The sequence below is a fragment of the Cryptomeria japonica genome, chromosome 1 (genome assembly GCF_030272615.1).
Source record: "Cryptomeria japonica chromosome 1, Sugi_1.0, whole genome shotgun sequence".
NCBI classification, from domain to species: Eukaryota; Viridiplantae; Streptophyta; class Pinopsida; order Cupressales; family Cupressaceae; genus Cryptomeria; species Cryptomeria japonica.
In genome coordinates this window covers 155,710,955-155,733,843 of record NC_081405.1, presented here as the reverse complement: position 1 = coordinate 155,733,843, position 22,889 = coordinate 155,710,955, and the positions used below count along the sequence as shown (strand labels likewise).

At 33.3% G+C, this 22,889-nt stretch overlaps 1 pseudogene; it reads left to right on the top strand.

The window, feature by feature from the left end:
• Window positions 1–645: 645 nt before the first annotated feature.
• LOC131051807 (alpha pinene synthase, chloroplastic-like) lies at window positions 646–4,877 on the top strand (annotated as a pseudogene).
• Window positions 4,878–22,889: the final 18,012 nt, after the last annotated feature.

The window sequence follows — 22,889 nt, the reverse complement described above, 5'->3', positions numbered from 1 at the left end:
TTAGATTGAAAAAGGATAATTTAACTCATAATAAATAATCTATTTCAAAATATAACTAATTCTTAGTGAAAGAATAACTTTTGACATTAATTATTATAAACATAAAGAAAAATAAAAACTCATGTAAATGTTGTTGGCTCCTCGTAGGTAGTAATATATCTTATTTCTTTGGATCTTACTAAACTAGCTTTTATATATATATATATATATATATATATATATATATATAATTTTATAATATATATAAAATATGTTCAGAGATTTTTTTTCTTGAGGTGCCTGTTACTTTAGAATGTGGAACCTCTTTACTCTAACTTTTTTAGAAAGGTCCCACAGATGAAATATTTTGGTATTCACCAAAAGTAATTATTTTTAGATCTTTTAGTGGCTGATGACACAAAGAGGTCATTAGTTTTAATTTTATTTTCCTTCCTTGTATTGCTTCTCCCTTTATTTGTTTTGATTTTACTAGAGCTAGTTTGTTCAACATATTTTCACATTTGACAATAAGACTGTTTTAATAAATGACGAGTATTTGAAATCTGGGTCAATATTCAAGGAGTCAGAGAACACGATAGTATATAACTATAAGTTCACACTTTCTAGATACTCAATAAAAATTTATTTGATGGACTAAAGAGTAACATGGATGAAGGTAGTAAAATTGCACAAAACTACACAAGATTGCTTTCAATAATGGGAAGCGCTAGACTGGTTGAAAATCAATGTCTTTGGATGGGAGTAGTATCAAGAATAGACTGGTTGAAAATTAGCCTCTTCAGCTACATGGTCACAACAAACATTCTTTGTTACATTGGATTTGTGCTAATTAGATTTCTTCTTTATCTGTACACAACTCTCAGGCCGCAAACAAGGTTGGAAACAATATTCCTACAAGAGGGAAATTGCTAACTTGTACTAAATAGGAAAACAGATTGAAAAAGGATAATTTAATTCATTATAAATAATCTATTTAAAAAGATAACTAATTCTTAGTGAAAGAATAATTTCTGACATTAATTATTGTAAACAGAAAGAAAATTAAAACTCATGTAAGCTGAGAGATATCCTTCTCGAGGTTCCTATTACTTTAGAATGTGGGACATCTTTACTGTAACTTTTTTAGAAAGGTCCCACAGACGACATCTTTTGGTATTCATTATTTTTAGATCTTTTAGTGGCTGATGACACAAAAAGGTAATTAGTTTTAATTTTCTTTTCCTTCCTTGCATTTCTTCTTCCTTTATTTGTTTTGATGGACTAAAGAGTAACATGGATGAAGGTAGCAAAATTGCATAAAACTACACAAAATTGCTTTCAATAATGGGAAGCGCTAGACTGGTTGAAAATCAACGTCTTTGGATGGGAGTAGTATCAAGAATAGATTGGTTGAAAATTAGCCTCTTCAGCTACATGACCACAACAAACATTCTTGGTTACATTGGATTTGTGGTAATTAGATTTCTGCTTTATTTGTACACAACTCTCAAACCACAAATAAGGTTGGAAACAATATTCCTACAAGAGGAAAATTGCTAACTTGTACTAAATAGGAAAATAGATGCGGCTTCCCTGAGAACTTTACTTGTTGAGCACACCAATGAATATGTTCCCTTTGTCTGGATATTTTGGTTAGAATCGAACAAGACTAGGAATATATATATATATATATATATATATATATATATATATATATATATATATATATATATATATATATATCTGTGTGTGTGTGTGTGTGTGTGTGTGTGTGTGTGTGTGTGTGTGTGTGTGTGTGTGCATATACAGCTTTAATGGTAGAATATAGTAAGGAGAGTTCATATCATGGTGCATTCGAACAACATGATCATCAATAAAAAATAGGTAGGAAGTTGTTTTCAAGTTTTTTTCTTTATTCATTTTGATTGTGTTTTTCTGTTATGTTTTTTTCTTCAAATCAAATGATTTGTCATGTTAAAAAAGAAAAAAGAAAATCAGTTCAAGAGATCAAACAACTTTTATGAAGAAAGGAAAGATCAAAGAAATCAACATTTGTATAGAAGAATTAGATTTATATAACAAAAAATAATTTAATGTATACAACAATAACCTTTAATAATTTAAAAAAAAATCTATCTGTAAAATAACAACATTTGTAAAGAAAAATGAGATTTACATCATAAAAATCAATTGAATGTTTTTCAATATTTTTAAGAAAATCTACGAACGAAAGCAACATTTGTGAAAAAAGAATTAAGTTTACACAACAAATCCTTTATTGTGTACTATAATGCTTTTCCATAATTGAAAGAAAAATCTATCATTGGCTTTGGAGTGAGTACTTTTTGATGTTGATAATGATGCAAACACACAACAATTTAAAACAAAGACGGAAGAGGAGATGACATTGAGATATTTTCTACAATTTTTTTGATGAATTAAAGTGCAGATGCATTTACAATTAAACTTGTTCTTTTCCTCTATATAGATCATACAAACTCCTTTGTTTATATTATAATAAGATCATTGTTATATCCAGATATCATTCAATCTGGAGTATGGCTGGTACAGCAATCTGCCCAGATTGGAAGCAAAGAAATATATCCAGATCTATGGAGAAAACGAATCGTGGGCCAGGTAGTGGAAACACCTTTTACAGTATTAAATAAATGTATTTTCCATTCATGGGTTTGCGAAGTCTTTTATATATATATATATATATGTCAAAAAATTATAATAAGATAATTGGCTACTTAGGACGGCGGGCAATGAGAAACTTTTACTTTTAGCTAAAATGGACTTCAATGCGATTCAGTCACTGCATCAACAAGAGCTTAAAACTTATTCTAGGTGAGTTAGCGACATTGATTATTAGATTTTATAATTATACGTATAATAAAATTTAATTTAATTTTTACTATTTTTTATTTTTTAATTTTAAAAGGAAGAAATTGGTTAGTAGTTTTATGAGTAATCAAGGTTTTATGTGATTTATTTTTTAAATGGGTGTTGTATTTCAGATGGTGGAGGGAGTTTGGTTTGTCTAAATTGGAATTCGCTCGCCATCGTCATGTAGAATATTTTTTTATGACATGTGATATTTGTGAGGATGAGAGGTATTTTGCATTTAGATATGGTGTAGCAAAGTTCTCTTCAATTGCAACATATTTAGATGATACATACGACACATATGGAACAATAGATGAATTGAAACTCCTCACAAAGGCTATCAAGAAGTAAGTGGTAAATCATGATTTGTCTAGTTATAACTTATACCTAATAATACATCTATATAGGACTATGATATAATAATCTTCTATGTGTCTCTTAGGTGGGATCCGACATCTATAGACCATCTTCCCAAATATATGAAAGTTCTATATATGGCATTGTATGAGACAGTCAATGAAATGGATCGAGAAGCTGAAAAGATTCAAGGCCGAGATACTCTCATCCCCTTTAAAGATGCTGTATGGATATGGTTTTTGTTATTTACCTTTACATAAATGAAATATTTTATTTACTTTAACTATCTTATAAATATATGCAACAGATCATCAAATTTGTTCAACCTTAGTTTTTAAAAGAGAAAACATAAAATATTATTTTAATTTCATATTTTTTCACATGCTTCATAATGTTAGATATTATCATCTATTTAAAATTATGATTTTTAATCACAAGGCCATATTAATCTTATAAGCTCAAGTATTTTTATATCATATTAGTAAAAATTAATGCTTGATTTCATATTAATTAAATTTAATTCTACTAAATGTTTTATTTAATCATATTTCTTTATGTGTGAAATACTTTATTCACCTATTTTATTTTTCTTATTTTGTCACATAATTTGCTTTAGTCTACACATCTTAATTTTACTTGAATATAGAACTTAGCTTTATTTGAATATAGAACTTAGCTTTATAATTTAATAAAACAAATTAATAGGCTTGTGTATATAGTTTTGTTTAATTTTTGTCTAATCTTTCTTAATTTATTATATCATCTTTTTTTTAAATTTTTTTTATCAAAAGTGTTATGGGAAGTCTATTAGTGCCTTTCTCCTTATATTATCTAATTGTTTAATGCTTTGAAATTATTTAGTGGTGTCATATACTTTAGTGGGTTATTTATCTTTTAAAACTAAAAATTAGGCTAATTTTTTTTTTCGTGAAATAATATACTTTTATTGTTTCTAATTTAAAACTATGGCTTGTTTATGTAATGGGAAGGTTATGCAGATGCCATGATGCAAGAAGCTAAGTGGCTTGCTACAAGTCACATACCAACTTTGGAAGAACACATTGAGAATGGAATAGTTAGTTCAGGGACTCGTGCAACCACATTGCAACCCGTGTTAACAATAGATGAGATTCTTTCAAAAAATATTCTTCCAAAAGTGATTATCCATCAATATTCATGGATCTTTTGTGTGTGAGCCTTAGACTAAAAGGTGATATTAAATCCTTTAAGGTATGTAATATAATTATTTTTAATATTAATAGCATTCTACGTAAATTCATAAAAATTAAAATGTTGAGTTTGTTGTGAGCTCAATATATATATTTTAATATGAAATTCAATCTTTGGTTGTGAAGGGTGAGATAGCTCGAGGAGAAACAAATTCATCAGTAGCCTATTACATGAGAGATAATCCAAGTTCCACTGAAGAAGATGCATTGGATTACATCAAGAATTTATTGGATGAACGACTTAAGGAATTAAATTGGGAGTACTTGAAAAATGATGGAGTTCCAACATGTAGCAACGATTATGCTTATGACATCACAAGAGGTTACTTACATTTCTACAAGGAGAGAGATGGTTTTAGTATTTCAAATAAAGACATACAAAATCATGAAACTCAACTCCTCATTGAACCTATAAACATGTAACCTTTGAATATAATTTAACAATTTCTACAGTGATATAAGTCACTATATATCATTGAACTAAGAGGCATTTTACAATGTAATAGAAGTTTCATTTTCATAAATTAATAAGATTTTCTTTCTAATTCTGGTCTATATAATGGTTCTAAGGAATATTTAATGTATATGTGTGATAATTTTATAGTATATTCAAAATTAAGAAAATAATTGTTGGTTGGTTAAAGTAAATAGTCTATAATACAAACTGCAAATGACTTGCAATAAAAACATATTTTGATGGAATATATTGGAATATTAACAAAATCATATTTAGTCATTTTAGTAACCATTATAATTGTCTAACTTTGTGCAAATTTGAAATGGATTCTATTACTCCCATGTTTAGGAGAATAAAATCCATTTGATCTAAATCTAGGCTTATTAAATAGATGAAAAATCAAGCATAAGATAACTTACCTTAATTAATTTAGAGGATATGGGAATTGATAATTCGAAATATTATATTAAGAATTAAATGAAAAGGGATTTTTTTAATATCTTTGGGATTTTGATAAAGAACAAGTGATATTATTGCTTATAACTTTGATCAATTATAATGGTAGGTTATAGATTATCTACAACACCAAGATCAAACCAATTTCCTTAGATGTATTCACTAGGCGTCTCTAAAGGCTATATGCTAGCCTCATATTAAAAACCTAGACATTATTGCAAGTTAATTTATGTTTACCACACTTTATTGATTAATATAGATAATCCCAATGATGTTTTCTACTAAACCCCATGGGTGCAAGTCAAACAACAAAAATATATTAACATGGGCACTTCTAACAACACATAAATATGAAAATATATCAACTCAAGAATGCAAGTATACATTCAATTTGTTAGAATTAAGGTGTCATCTACCTTGCAAATCCTATGACATGGTTCCAACATCCTTGAAAAGTGCCCTAATAAACTTAGGATGTATTTGGAAAATAGTTTGTAATATTTAATTCTCACCATTATTTTTGCAAAACATTCATAAGGGGTGATGGGTTCCACTAGTAGTGGTTAAAGTGGCTTGTGAACATAGTTATTGTATTCTAAATTTATGGATGTCTAGAATAAGATATTTAATGACTTAAAAATGTTGGAAATATTGCATCATAGGATGAATAAAATAATAATCTAGTAGGTTTGTTATTGTTTGTTAAATAGGTTATTATATTAGTGCTATGAATGTGTTAAGTTGTTTAACAACTCAATATATTAAGGAGTCGTTGAAGGAGGTTTCCTATAACATAGGATATGGAATTATATATATATGTAATATGTATTGAATAAGAGATATGAAACACATACTATTTCATTTTTAATTATTTTGGCTTCTCTATCTCTGCACATATTTCAAATATGGTACTAGAGCAATGAAAACCTTGGCTCTCTTACGAGAGGGGCTGTAATATGAGCTCAAATGTTTTTATCCTCTTGGTTGTAGGAGTAGAATGGCATAGGTGTATAGAGATTTCAATTCATTGTTAGAAGTTTGGATAAATTGTACTATAAGAATAGAAAGTAGTTGATGTTGTTGTATCAAAATAATCACATATATCATTTGAAGGGTCATTAATGCATGTTTCAAAAGTCATTGGAAGGAGAAAAGAAAGGCTCCACATGTTTTTGCCCGAAACAAGGGCCAATCTAAGAGATGCAAATAGCCCATTGTTTAGAATTTGATGATCAACCATAGTAACTAAGAATCATCTGCAAGCAAAATACTCGTCACATAAAAGAAATCAAGCAAAGATTGTATCCCCCATAACAACCAGATAATCCTATATTATTGCACAAAAAAAATGAAGATTCAATATTAAAGGTACAATAACAATTAATGAAAGACTTGTTTTATAGGAAGCAAGAGATGCCCTAATCCTCAAATTAGAAGAACTAAAGCAATGCAAAATAGGAGCTCAATTAGACTCAACTACACACTAAAAAAGTTAACTAAAAGTGTCTCTAAGTGAACTCAAACTAAAAAACATTACACCTAGATAAAATAAAGCACCTAAATTTAGCTTAAATGAAAAAAATTACAGAACCTAATTATAAATAATTAGATAATTCTATAAAAGACTTCCCACTTCGTCTTGCCAACATTGAAACTCCAGTACATGTATGAATATGGAGATTACACCTTCACGATAGGTGAAATCACGTACAAGACCTCCAATCTCACCACCACCAACCAAGCGAATTTGCTCAAAAAGACGGATTGGTTGGCATGGGAAAAGGGCCATTATCATTGATTTCTCAAATGGGTTCCACTACAAACAAGAAATTATTTTACTACTTGGTGTATAGAGATTCCAATTTATTGTTAGAAGTTTGCGTAAATTATACTATAGGAATAGAAAGTAGTTGATGTTGTTGTATCAAAATAATAACATAGATCATTTGAAGGGTCATGAACGCATGTTTCAAAAGTCATTGGAAGGAGAAAAGAAAGGCTCCACATGTTTTTGCCCGGAACAAGGGCCATTCTGAGAGATGCAAAGAGCCCATTGTGTAGAATTTGATTATCAACCATAGTAACTAAGAATCATCTGCAAGAAAAACACTCATCATGCAAAAGAAATCAATCAAAGATTGTATGCTCCATAACAACCAAAGAATCCCGCATAACAACCAGAGAATCCTTTATTATTGTACAAAAAAATTGAAGATTCAATATTAAATGTACAATTTCAATGAATGAAAGACTTTATTTATAAGAAGCAAGAGATTCCCTAATCCTAAAATTAGAAGAACTAAAGCAATGCAAAATAGGAGCTAAATTAAACTCAACTACACACTTAAAAAGCTAACTAAAATTGTCTTTAAGTGAACTCAGTCTAAAAAGCATTATACGTATGTAAAATAAAACATATAAATTTAGCTTAAATGAAAAAGAATTAAAGAACTTAATTAATAAATAATTAGATAATTTATAAAAGACTTCCCACTTCATCTAGTACATGTATGAATATGGAGATTACACCTTCACGATAGATGAAATCACGTACAAGATCTTCACTCTCACCACCACCACCACCACTCGAGGGAATGGTGCCATTTCCAGGGTTACGTTCAGGTGCGGTTTTTCTCAAAATGGCAGATTGGTTGGCATGGGAAGAGGGCCATTATCATTGATTTCTCAAATGGGTTCCACTACAAAAAATAAATTCTCTTACTGCTTGGTGTCGATGAACAATTTTGACATAAAACCTATGAATCTATGAGGGAGGGGAATCAAATTGACCCCAATTATCAAGAACGAAGATCAGATAACTTTATATTATCTTGATCTGCAAGAAGTGAGTGTTGGTGGGTCAAGGCTTAGTATTTTGAATGAGACTTTTTCCATGAAAGATGACAGAAGTGGGGGAATTTTTATCAATTTGGGAATCAACATTACTTATTGGGAGTAGGATGGGTATGATTCTATCAACAAAGTAGTTCAAGTAGGATGATGCTTCGGTGTGCTGATGGGTGGAGAGTTGGATTGGATTTGTGTTATTAATTGCCTTTTGGTTTGTCTGTTGTTAAAATTTAGTCATTACTTTTCATTTTGCATGTGTAGACTTTGGTGTGTAGACTTTGATCTGTCTATGGAGAACAATAGGCAAAATTCAATCTAAAGACAAAATTGGTTGGTATCTTTGTGATTCTTACAATTGAAAAGTTTAGGGTTGATTTTATAGTTTATTTTAGTCTTGGTTTTGCTCCTAGTCTTAGCCATGTTTCTCATTTATATAGCTGCATATTATTGTCTTGGGAATGTTGCTAAAGTCAAGTTGTATCATTTGTTTAGAATAGGGTCTATTTTAATGAGTCATTAATTATTGTATCATCTAGTATATATGTATCAAAATTCAAAAGTGTATTTGGAGTGCATGATCAATGATACCTGATACTTCTTATGAAAATTTGGCATCAAGTGGGGGGATATATTGTTTCCTCACAACTAATGCAGTGAGCCTTAAGAGACAAATTTGCTAAGTAGAAAATTAGTTGTAGGATGGAGGCACAAGAGGTTGGAGGATATTCAACGACCTCTCATCAATCACTAGTGATGGGGTTGTGAAATTGTATTAGTGACAAAACTATGTGTTCCAAAATGACTATAATGCCTGCCAAAAATATCCTAGAGAAACTAACCAAATAATAGAAGGGCTTAAACATCACACACTAAACTAACACTTCTAGAATTAAAAGTGTTAAAACACTCAGAGTTGACTGATATTTTCTAGGCTTAATATTATGCTTAATGTATATGGTCGCATTAAGAATACACTTGTAGACTTAAAAGAGTTAAACACTCAAAGTTGACTAACACTCTCCAGACTTAATATGTTGCTTAGTGTGTGTGGTTTAAGGCTAGTCCCAAATAACATAGAAAATGGAGATTTTTTTTTTTAAATGATCACTTACAATGCTCTTAAACTCAAGAGACACATATATACATGATCATAAGACATAGAATACGCAAGCGGAAATAAACTTATATCACATAGACTATCTTTCCCTAGGGTATCTGAACGCTATTACTTAAATAACATATTTAAGAACATCATATAATTATACCACTTCTTTCTACATTAAATTCAATGTCAACACAACTATGATCATAAATGAATAACCATTTTACTAACCCATCATTAAAGCATAAGATATATTTCCTTCTACAATATCCTTTTCCACATTATCATTTACCCATAGAAGTATAGCATATGATAAAACTAATATGAAAGGTTCATTTTAAAGCTCCAAATACAAATGTTCCTAATCAACTAAACCTATGATAATAATCAATAACATCTCTAAAGCATAATCATTAACCACTTCCAATAAAAAATCCACATAGATCTTTTATACAATGCACAACTCACATTCCAAATAATGCATAATCATCATTCACATCAACTAGAACTATAAACTCTAATTGCAAGAACACCATCCATCTAGGATACAAAGCATATATTATAAGGATTCCTCACCCCATATATACTACATCTAACATGATGATAAATCATACTCTCATGCTACAATATGAATATCCCATTTATATCATGCTCTATACATAAGGAAACATCACTTCATTACCATATTTATTCTTACAACAATGAAATATAGCCAAGATGAAAATGTAGAGGAGGGGATTTGCTACCTCTAGGATGATGAATCCTAGAGAGAAAATTGATCCACCACTACCTCACTTAAACTCGTGCTAAGGGTGAGCTAGGGGATAACAAAACAAATGCTTATGCTAAAAGAGAAATAATTGAATGATTTAAAGTGTAGAAACAATGAAATACAAAAATATGAATTAGCAGAGCGATACAAAACCAAAGTAGGTTATACCAAAGAGTTGTGAAGGTTATAGGTTTTGGACACTAGTGGAGTGCATTGTCATCTGTACGACCAGAAAATACATATCCATCTCGAGGGCGAACAATGACTTCTCTCAACTGCGCATAACCTCTTCGTCACCTGCACACACAGAGATGGGGGGAAATGTTAGGGCTGTATAGGGGTCTGCCTTAGTCAGATCCCCTCTTTGGTGTTTCCACCTCCACAGACAACCAGATAGATAGATTTGATAAAAGATAAAATGATAAAATGCAGATAGAAACTATACTCGACTTAATGGAAGCAAGCCCCTATTGAAAATAGATAAAAGTGATGTATTGATAAACTAAATGCACCTAGATAATAGATACACTTAGAGATAAGACAAAAAGATTACATGCAATGATAAAAATAGATAGATAAACAATAAAGTGAAGACAAGGAATGTAGCCAAAACCCCTTTTTCAGGATATGAGCATGATGAAGCTCGAGATGTGTGCTTTGTGGTTGTAAGATAGTTGCAAGAATTTTGTAGATAGAGATAGTTTGATAGTGTTGGTGAGGCATTCAAGAGAGCATCAAGAGATCAATATGAGATCCAAGAGAACCACCTAGAGAGGGATGAGATAAGAACCCAAAAGGGAACCCCTCAAAATGAGCAAATAAATGTTTTTAAGGCTAGGAAGTGGCACAGAGAGCCATTACGGTCAAAGACGAGCTAAAATGATGGGACTTTGATCATGAATTCATAATCGATGCACCAGGTGCCATGTATAAGTGTCATAAATGCACTAGACACAATTTAGGACACTACATTTTTCCCCCACTTTAGTGAACTGGTCGACTCAAAGGATCATGCATACTAAAGTAGTTTCAGAAAGATGAATTCATTAAGCCCATGTAGTGCCATCAATGCAATAATCACTTAACCCAAAAAGGATACTATAGAGGTTGGAGCTCGATCGAGTCGACAGTCATAGGCAATGTCCCCAATTCTCCATGAGAAACCATAGTATTTGGTGTGATGAATCCCATGCTACAAAATTCGAAAGTTTGTCAGCATGAAAAATAGAGGAATCTACTTTGGCGAGAAGAATGCTTAAGAAACATTAGCACGGATAGAAGAAAAAAATCTAAAAAAAGGTGAGTATATGCCCCCTCATGTTTTGCCCCCATTGAGGTGGGGAAAAATAGGAAGGAAAATGAACCAAAATTGTCCCCAAATGGTCGAGAAATTTTTTGGGTGAAAATTAGTCTATATACTCGAAAGTGGGCCTCGGGAAGGGTTATTTTCACTATTCACTGTGGCTATTTTTGTTGAGATTTTGATAGAGTGAGTGAAAATGCCACGTAAACAAGAGAATAGGGTGAGTAGAATCAAGGAGTTATGGAGTGTAGTGGAGCACGGAGAGGAGCCCAAGTAGGTATGCCTTGAATCACATTCCTATGCATGATTTTATGTATGTTTTAAGCATTTTTGTCTTTAGCATAGCGAAGGTGTCCAAGGGACATGTTTGGGTCCTGGTGCCATGTATTCATCCTAGATGTGCATTTTCATCCAAAGACCGCATTGTGGTCTGCCTTGGACAGTGGCATCTAGAAAACACAGTGACATCTTAAGGATGCACTAGCATCTGAATCAGATCATCGATGGAGACTGATGAATAATTTTATCTTTGTGAAGATTTTGCTGTAGATGCGAGAGCATACATTGGGCCATCTACTTTAGACATTGTAGGACCAAGTGGAGGAGATGTTGGTGGCAAACAGAGGGCTACTCCAAAGAGTGGGACTATGGTGGAATTTCTATCTACCAGAGTTCTAGTTCCATGCACTGATGCTGCAAGCCCTCATGGAGAGATTGGACACAGATACTATGTCATTTCATTTGCCGACAAGGGAGATGACCATGAATCTATTCGACATCTATCACATCCTTCAGCTACTTATTCACAAGGAGAGAGTATCGCTTGCTATTTTATCAGGAGTGGAGCTGAGCACATAGCGAAAGGGCCCTCGGTTAGAGGGTCGATGCGACTGGGCACCTATATTTTTGAGCGTTGGGCTAGGGCTGAGTTTTGATTTCCTTGGTATGACTCATCATGATAGAAATCATGGCACAACAGGTACTTATAGATGGTCATGAATCAGAGTTGACTATCAGGTTCATGCCATTGATCCAAGAGATGGAGGAACATAGGACAATGTATGCGTGGGGATGAAGAATGTTCATGTACCTATAGTATGATATCTCCTGGTATGTACAACATGAGTATCAAAGCCTTATGGTGTGCACTTTGCTGCAAGTGTGGATATTTGAGCATATTACATGCACGTGGCTCTAGTTAGATTCTCGGTGCCAATGTCGCTAGATATGTTGAGGACACACTATTATTTGTTATAGTGTGGTGAGTGGCAGACTAGTGAACTTATGTATTGGAGGGTCACCCTTGATCAACTCAAGATCGAGGATGTCATTTGGTAGCTGATTCGGGATATGGGGATATGGACCACAGATCACACACAATTTCCATAGATGCAATGCAACTAGTTCGTACTTGGTTGCCAGGACCACATCATTATATCGTACTACTAGTGATGGTGCATGTGACAATTTGGGTAGGTGGAAACCATCACACCCATCATGCTGACATATGTATGTTCAACTAGGTGCGGAGTACGACCTCAAGACCTACCTCGCCCCACCCTTAGAGATGTTTAGGACAACTCTGAGGGTAGTGATGTTGATGACATCACACGATAGCTAGAAACTGATGATGTCAAAGTCACTTTGGACTTTGCAGGTTGGTGAGGTATGGTAGGGTCTGCTCCAATCTTCCCACCATATATAGCAGGAGGAGACACTAGAGCTTTAAGAGGTGACAGCGAGCACTGGACCTCCTTGAGGGATGAGGGCAAGAGGCTAGGCAAAGATAGCAAGTGGGGAGCCCGAGCCCAAAGAGACTAGCACCTATAGTGTGGAGGCTCCCACCATCGCCTCTTGTACCACCATCTGCACCATTAGTGTGGCCATCGGTACCAGCAACAGTCACAAAGGGATCCACTAGTAGGGTGCCACCATAAGACCCAGATTGGGAGAGGGGCAATCCTACTATGCATTTTGATTTTAGTTCATGTATTTCAGTCTCTCATACACACTTTGATATATGTATATATATGTGATGAGTTGAAATACTAGCTCTTTTATGTCTATGGCTGATAAGGTTTTCTTATGTTTTCAGTTGCATAATGGGACAATGTGAAGGTCATAGGATATATTAGAGTTTTGACTGTGTGCATATTGAATGATTAACTGGACCTGTTGAACCTTGTATTATTTTGGCTAAGTATTCTTGGGGCTATGTGAATTACTATGACAATTTCATGTATGGATGTATAAATGTTGTGGTTGATGGAAAATGGATATATATGTGCTTTCATGTTCTAACCTATGATGCAGGAGTAAATAAGTTGTTGCAGAAGCAGTCAAGTTAAGCCGGCAGGAGGATCATGCCATGCAAACAGTTAGAGATTTTTTGAGGTGGGTAAGAGCATTAAAGACAATAAGGGAGATGGTGTTCAAATGAAGCAGCTGAAGAATAGCGAGGCAATACCAGATCTATTTACAATTGTCTTGAATAGGTTACAATCCAGTAGAAACCATCATGCTATATTCCTGGTCATGTAAAGATGAAGTCTCACGATCTTTGTGGTTTACTTCTTCCTTGTTGTAATAAAATTTTCTGCTTGGTTTCATGGGTGTGGTCTAGGTAGTTGAAAGTTTGTTATAACTTTCTTATAAATAAAGTTCTGCAACTCTTTGTAGAGGTTAGACAAAATTTTCAGAGTTAAGAAGTATTTTCCTTATTTTATGTATTGTATCAGCTTTTGGAAATAATGAATAAAACTACATTATTCTGAGCATTTAGATTCATTTTGAGATCTGGTACGCTCATCCAAAGGGGGCCACTTGGTGAGTAATCATGTGCAATTGTTAAATTAAGTTTTCATTTGTTGTAGTAGTTGTTCTGGCAATTGACTATTCCTACAACCACTGGAACCAGATCCTGTGACTGAATCCTATAGCCAATGAAAACAAAGTAATTCCTATTTGTTATCTTTGAACTTAGATAAATAGTTGTTCATTTAAAATCATCTATTAGTGTTAAGATTTCTTGTAGCCATTTAGTTGTTCTATTTTTGCATGTTTATTTCAATAGCTTCAGTTGTTGCAGTAGGATAGGATGACCCTTATTGGAACTTAGTGAATAAACAATGTAGGCCCATTTCAAGTAATACATCCCTAGGTTGACAAGTAAATGAACCGCAGTCATGGGAATGATAGCTATTCAGAATGGATGACCAATCTTGAGTTAAGACTTTAAGTCTAGTTATTGTTCTAATTGGCAAGGCAGACAATATGTAGAAATTTAGATACTATAGATATTGATAGAGAAATGTTTTTTGTTTGTAGAGGGTGTTGTTGAGTGGTTTAGCTTTGTCCATTGGGCACTTGCAGAGATTGTCCCTACTATGCAAACCCGGGGCCCAGTGTTGGATGCCTATCGGCCCCTCCAAACAACAAGGAGACATGCTCACCTATTTGAGCCTATAGCATGGCTACAAAAAACATACGAGGAGGGCCAGGTGGAACTAATGCAAGGATTAGCACAGTTGGTCACCATGATGAGGCAAAGGGATTAGGCTCTACTAGAGGTTCTCTTTGTCCTCAAAGTGAGAGACTGGGTGGTGACACGAGCTGAGAGTGCTGAGAGGTAACGTGATGCTCTACTGAGCCAAGTCGATGACCTTCATTGATAGGTGGATGCCACCCAACAGGGTACAGCTGGTCACCTTGACTACCCCCAAGTGCATCAACTGATGTCGGACTTGGAGGTAGAGCGTGTCATGCCCAAACTTTTTGGGCAAGAAACGAAACAACAAAATTTTAGTTGATCAACCTAATAAAACTAGTTAAGCTAAAATAAAACCGCAATAATAAGTCTTGTCTTAACTATGTTTGAACTCTGAAATTTAAAAGAGCTTGTCTACTAAAGTGAATCTAATTAACTTAATCAAGCATGTGAAAATAAATTAAATACGGAAATAGATTCTCCAAAAGAACCATTATTATTTCATTAATTAATAAATTAATTTAAACATCACTCTCTAACTAAATTGGCAAGAGATATTATTAATCTCAAATAATCTTTAATTGCTCTAGGAATTAATTAAATTAATTCTAGCACTTAGATTATTACAATTTAATAATCAATTGAGCTATATATATAAGGTGCCTAAAATTCGACTAAAGGGTTAAATAAATCCATAATAATGATTGCCCTATAAAATTAAAATTTCGAAAAGCCAATAGATTAATGTGGACTAAAATTAATCCCCTATGGCTAAATATTAACATTTGCCTTTTGTTAAAACTTATTAAAAAAAGTAAACCAAAAAGGAATTTAACTTAACATCATATTCATATATATATATATACACATATACATACATATGTTTTTAAGCATTTTTGATATATATATATAAACACAAAATACATAAATCAAATTATAAGATATAATAAAAATAAATAACCCTTAATAAAAATTCCATTTACTCTAGAAATGAATGGGGTTACCCTATTCAAATTTTGAGTAGGGTTTCCCCCCATTCTAAATTTACTTAAATATATTAAAAGCTAAACTAACCTAAAAAAAATTCTATAAACTAAACATCCTATTCTCTCTTTGTTTTTTGTTTTTTAATACCAACTCTTGTTTTCCCTAACCCAAAATTTGGGTTAGGGTTTCGTGTTATGCAGGATACAAGCAGCCATGGCGGAGGGGCAAAATTATTCGCAGAGGCCACGGAAGGGTTTAAATGCAGGCGGTGGTTCGGGTTAATGCAGGGGTTGCGAGTCTAAAGAGGGCCGCGAGAGGGGGTAGCGCCACCCACAGAGGCGCCGTGGGTGCCACTCTGGGTTGCGGCCCATAGTGGCGGCCCCGGCCGTCCTTGCGGGTTGTGGCCTGCAGCGACACCTTAGTGCCTCTGTGGGTTGCAGCCCAAAGAGGGATCACGCCGCCTGGGGATCCCGCGGGAGCCATCGGCTCCTCGGTAACCCTTGGGGGTCTAGGGTTAGTTTTTTAAAAATCTTTCTTTTTATTTATTTAAGTTTGTTTATATATATATGAACTGCAATATAATAAAATATATATTCTCATTTTAAAACATATATGTTAAAATATACAGGGGTTTTAAAAGACTAGTAAATAAATAAAGGAAACCAACAACTTTCATAACTAGATAAATATATATTTTTCTTTATCAATAGATTTAAAATGTATAACTCTATTTAATGAAAATACCTATTTTGATCTTTTAACAAAGCATTTTAGAACTAACTATTTTTTAATTTATTTTTAAATCTATTTGAATTTTCAGATTTCTCTTCTATGTCTAAATCTGTATTTTTTTTTAAGCATTAAGGTAGAATATTTAATCTACCAGATTTAAATAAATGTATTTCTTTTCATTTTTAATGTTACATAGTTAACCTTAAAGATATGTTAAATAGTCTAGAGTTATTTTCAGATTTTGCAAAGCATGACGGTTTTATTTATCTACAGAATGAGTAAATTTACTGTTTTTACAGAATGAAAAACAGTGACAGAATTAAAATTAAATTTCTCTTTTTTTTGTTTCCTACTAGCATGCATTTTCCAGATTTATAACTTAAGCAAAATGACTAATTTTTACATCTGCAATTTATCCTTTCTAGTTTAATGGCTTTCTACTTAACATGCGATTACAAAATATGTAAAAAGTAGCAGAAATAATCTCATAGACATCTGCAACTAATAATTTTAAAAATCCATGAGTAACAACAGCAAGATAAAAAAAATACATTAATATTTTAAAACAGAATAAAACATCTCATTCTTTTCTGCAATAATATTTGAACAACATGATACATCTCTTTTCCTTTGCAACTTATACAAAACAAAATTAATCAAATGCACTCTTTTTATTTAAATGATCCATACATCAAATGAAGTACAACTTAAAACTCAGTCAATAATACAGTTTCTTATTCTTTTACAATAAAATTACAATAGAAAACTCTTTCCTTTCCCTTCTTTTCTTTACAATAAAGATACAATATTACATTCTTTTTCTTTCTGCAACTAAAATAAAATCAGCAAGACCATATCCAAGCTTTTCCTTCAATCCCTTCCCAAAGCAACCTACAATACAAAATCCTAAGGTGGTGTTCATGGAGGGCTCACCTCCCAACCTAGGCTTACTAGAAGCCACCCCTGAGCTTGGAGAACCAAGACCTAGATGGGTTACACTCAAACAATACAAAAACAAGCAAGGAAAACTCAAAACAAACACATTCCCATCCCAAGGCTGAACATCATCACATAATATGATTTTTACATGGGTGGAAGTGGACCAAGTACCTTGAGGAGAACTGCAAGATAGTAGAAAACAAGCCATCTCATGGCAACCAAGAACGCATCACAAATCCATCTTAACCCAACATCCTTATGACCCCCAAGGCATACATGCCATAATAACTCCCCGTATGACACCCAAATGCATAAACAAAACTATGCAGCAAGGGTCACATAAAAAAACCCTTGAGATCACTCTCTTAAAGAGAGCCTCTCACTCTAAGGCTGTCAAACAACCTTCCACCCCCAAGACCATTTTACCCTCCCAAGGGTAAGATGGCCTTGGATACTCCCAAAACACAAGTAAATGCATACAAAAAAATGACCCTACTATTAAAATTGCTAAGCTTGATGGTTAGCGGGTATATTATGAGAATCTGAAAATGGAAGAAGATGAAAGGATTACTGTTTTTATGAAAAGATTTAATGAAATTGTTATGAAAATTCAGTGTTGTGGTGGATCTCTGAGCGAAGATGAGATTATTTCTAAAGTATTGAGATATTTTCAACCATCTTACAAGATGAAGGCTACTGCAATTAATGAGCTAAGAACAATGGCTAACACTTATGTTAACATGGATACTTTGGTTGGAAAATTATTTGCTTTTGAGATTGAAGAATTTGGTCCTCAAGGAGATGCAAAGACCAAATCTTCTTTTCACACATCTGCATCATCAACTAGCAAGAGTGATTGGAAAGCTTTATATGCAAAGGAACTGGAGGAAATGAAGAGAGAAGATGATGAGTTTGAGCAACTTGAAGCCCTATTTGTGTGAGGCCCTACCCCGACCCATCCTAGCATTTCAGTGATTTTTATGTTGGTACTATTATGGATGCTTTATTTTTATGCATTATGGATATAGAACTTTATATGATCCCAGGATTGGATAACATTGATATATTGATACTTCATTTCTATGCATTATGGATATAGAATTTTATATGATTCTAGGATAGGATAACATTGAGATGGTGTATGTCATTTATTTGATTTGCAGGACTTTATTATGATGCTAGAAATATGATACATATCTTATGAATGGATTAAATTTATGAGGATTATGATAAATTGCTTATGTGGAGTGATTTGATATGTGGTAAAATGATTTGTATGATGTCTATTGTATGCCAAGACCAGGATCCTCCAACACCCACAATATCAGGGACCCATCCATCACAGGGTGAGGGGTCATGAGACATTTTGTATGGATTGATCCATTTTTAATTCATTGAATTTATAACATTCTTTTCATTGATATAGAGATGTACTTATGTATTGCAGAGACACATATGCCAACATCATGTATTTTTTAGTGATGTGATACATTTACATTGATATTGACATTACACACACACACATATTAGATTTTATCATTCCGATTTTATCTTGTGTTATTATGGACATGCTCTTTCTTATACATGCTCATTATATATGCTCATGTGATGGATGGTTTAGATTAGATGTACATCATGATTTTATTTACATATTGTTGTGTATATGCATGATTAAATTCTATCATGATCATTATATATATGTTTCTAAGGTATAGATAAAACATACAAACACACACACACACACACATGCACATACATGCATATGCACAGTCACCTCATAACATAGAGATAATTAGATATCATGTTAATGAAGATATATCATGACATGACTAGAATAATAATCTAAGCGTCATGACACGACACAAAGTTTTTCTTCTATACATAATATCTATGTAGGTGGGAAGTGTTGATAGGTTCCTTGAGAGGCATGCCATCCATATAGGATAATCCATAGACACTCAAACTATAAACAAAGGTGACGATGTATGGACCCAACCAATTTGGGCTAAATTTCCCTTGTTGTTCTAGTGACACATTGACATTTCTCTGATTCTTGCAAAGAACCAGGTCACCTATCTTGAAGGCTTGGGGTAGCACATTGTAGTGTCATCAAATTGTGACCCTAGCAATTCTCAACTGCATTAGGGTCCTCACTCATGCGAGCTCAAATTCTCTATCCTAATCGGAGACCGAAGATTGCTTAGCCCTCATAAATAGCTTCTTCCTTAGCCTCTACATCACCCCATCTGCACTCTGCCCTGGAGAAAGGGGTAGGATGGGGGCATGGCACTCTTGTCCTCCAAGGACACAGGTATGGTGCCTCTAACCCTACCCTATTTTGGGGTAGGATCCTCCCTAGGGTTGCATTGTTGGTTGTGCATTGGGTGGGAAACTCCCCCAATGTTGGCCTTTGAAGAAAATCAAATCCATTCAGGTCAAGGAGTAAACCATTGAAGATGAGATTGATTTCAACATTCAATTCCACATAAGCAATTCTATCAAAATTTCTATCACAACCTCCCTTGAGGTGATTTACAAGTCAGTCTTTCATTTACATCTACTTGCAAGTACTTTCTTTCATTACTTGGTTAATTCCGAAACTAGGGTTTTACCTAAAGGCAAACCCCTAATACCAACCCATTTTCCTCCCTTTTCTGTGTATAGGTTGCAGGTGTGTAGCTATACTTTTGGATTCAGGCTTCATTTGCCAATGTGGAAAAACCCTTTTCATTTCACAGATTTTTCGGAGGACCATGTACATTCTTGCCACGGTCTGGACAACTTTTTCTCAAATTCACAGGGCGACTTCATCTTGACATATTACTGCTAGATCCAGGTGCACAACTTCATCCCATATCCTGATCTCAAGTTATAATCAGTTCTTTGTCACTTTTGCATTACATAATTCAATCAATTTCTTTCCATTTCAAACAAGGAAGAGGGGATCAACTTATCATTCCCATTTCATTTAATATTCAATCTACCATCTTCGTGTGGAGAGATTGTATCTAGTGAAATCTCCTCTCCTCTTCCAAATGTAACATGGTGAAAAGTGTTTGAAGGGTAATCAATAGTGAGACTCTCATGTCTCTTTGAGGGAAAGGGTAGTTTTCCTCTTGATCTATCATTCACCATTTTTCCACCATTACATTTTGGTGAACCTGACCTCTTGCATGCTTTCCTTTGAACAAAATTGCATATTTTTCATTTACAAGTTAAATTTTTTTGCAAACTTAGTGGTTAAATCATTAAAACCGCTAGTTTTAAAAATTAAAATTGAAGTTGTAATTTGTAAAAATTGCTTGTGGTTATCTTAGATCTAAAAATTATTTTGTTTGTAAAATTCAATTTCCTCCTTGTCTTGTTCAATTTGCAAATAAAATTTACAAAATTAAGAGGTTACTTTCTTTCAAGGTTGATTCCTCAACTGAGTTTTGACTAAGAAAAAACCTTATCCACAACCCTTCTTCCCTTCTTTTCTATGTGTAGGTTGTAGGTACACAACTGCAATTGCAGGTTTGGGCTTCATTTGCAGAGACGGAAAAACCCCTCTCGATTCGCGGATTTTTTGGAGGACCAAGTACACTTTCAACTTGGTCCCGACAAATTTTCTCCAAATTTTCCAGGTAGATCCGTATCAATCTAAATATATCAGATCCAAAGTTACAGCGCGTTCCCGAATCGGTAGCTCCTTATTTCACCCATTTTGTCTTCATTTTCTACGTAGTCAACAAGTCAGCTCTTCTACTTACAAAAGAGGGTAAATTGCATTGCTCCCTTGGAATTCACTTAGTATTCAAATCTAGTGAATTCAACCCCTCTTTTGAATGCAAAGTATCTCCCAAGTGAAAATCATCCTAATGATTTCCTTTCTCTCTCTCCTAGGTGGGGAATCACTAGGGTTCAATTTTCCACTTAACAATTGCTAATTATGCTGAAGGAGTGTCTTTTTTGAGATGGACAAGTTGATTTGGACAATCTATAGTTATTAAATAAATAAGGTTGAGGATATGATAAAATAATTAAAATATATAATTTTCTCTTTGCTTAGTAGATAAAATCAATACAGTTCAATTATTTGTAAATCTATAAAAAAATATACAATTGGTATTTTTTAACCATTATAAAATTTAGTATTTAAGTTGAACAAATTATGCTTGTTTAGATGACTTTATTTTTTATTTTACATTATTATAGTTAGAATTTAATATAAAATATGTTTGATTTAAATATTTATTAGTAAAATGATATATATACAATGTTTATATTAATTTTACATTCTGATATATATATAAAATAATATATATATATATTTTAATTAATTTGACACTAAGGAGGTCAAATCCATAATACTTTGAATACCATAAATGATAGACAAAAAACTAAAAAATACATTTTTTTCTTAAAAGAAGACATATCCACACCATAATTTGCTCCACAATTGTTGGACTTATTTATGCTCTTTCTTAGATTTCAAATTTTCTTACAATTCCAATTTTTAATTCTCCTCTTTTATCTCTCACTCTTTCCCATTATCTCTCTCTATCTTCCCATCTCTCCCTCTCCCTCTCTATCTATATATCCTTCTCTACTTGTCTATATATCATTTTCTATATTTCTATTAGAACATATTTGATGAGAAGACTATTGTTCTTTTGTCTTCTTTATCTATTATATTTAATTAAAAATATATACATAAAAGTTAAAATAATGTTGAGACAATAAGGTGTCATTCATTTTCTCTCCATCTTCTACCTATATCTCTCACTTTATATCACTTTCTGTCCCCATCTCTCTCATCCCTCACTCCCCCCCTATTCCCTATGTATCTCTCTATCTTTATATCTCTCTCCTAGTCCCTTTCTGTTCCCAAATCTCTCTCTCTCTCTCTCTCTCTCTCTCTCTCTCTCTCTCTCTCTCTCTCTCTCTCTCTCTCACATCTAAAATGAACCACACATTTGCATCATTCAAATCATATCTTGGATTAGGCCACTTAATGCACTCTTCATTATAATTTTGGATCCTAAGTTGTAAACTATATATTTCCCTCTTTTTGTATCCCTCCCTCTCCTCCTCTATATATATTGAGCTCCCTCTCTAGCTATATTTCTTCCCCTTCCCTATGTCCATTCTCTAACCATCTATCTCCCTCTCTCCCTCTTCTACCTATATCTATCACTGTATCTCCCTATCTCTCCCCATCTCTCATCCCTCACTCCCTCCCAATACCCTATCTATCTCTCTATCTTTATATCTCTCCCCTTTCTCTTCCCATATATCTCTTCCTTTTTCTCTTTTTCTTGACATCTCTCTCTCTCTCTATAAGTGTCTCTTCATATCCATCCATCTC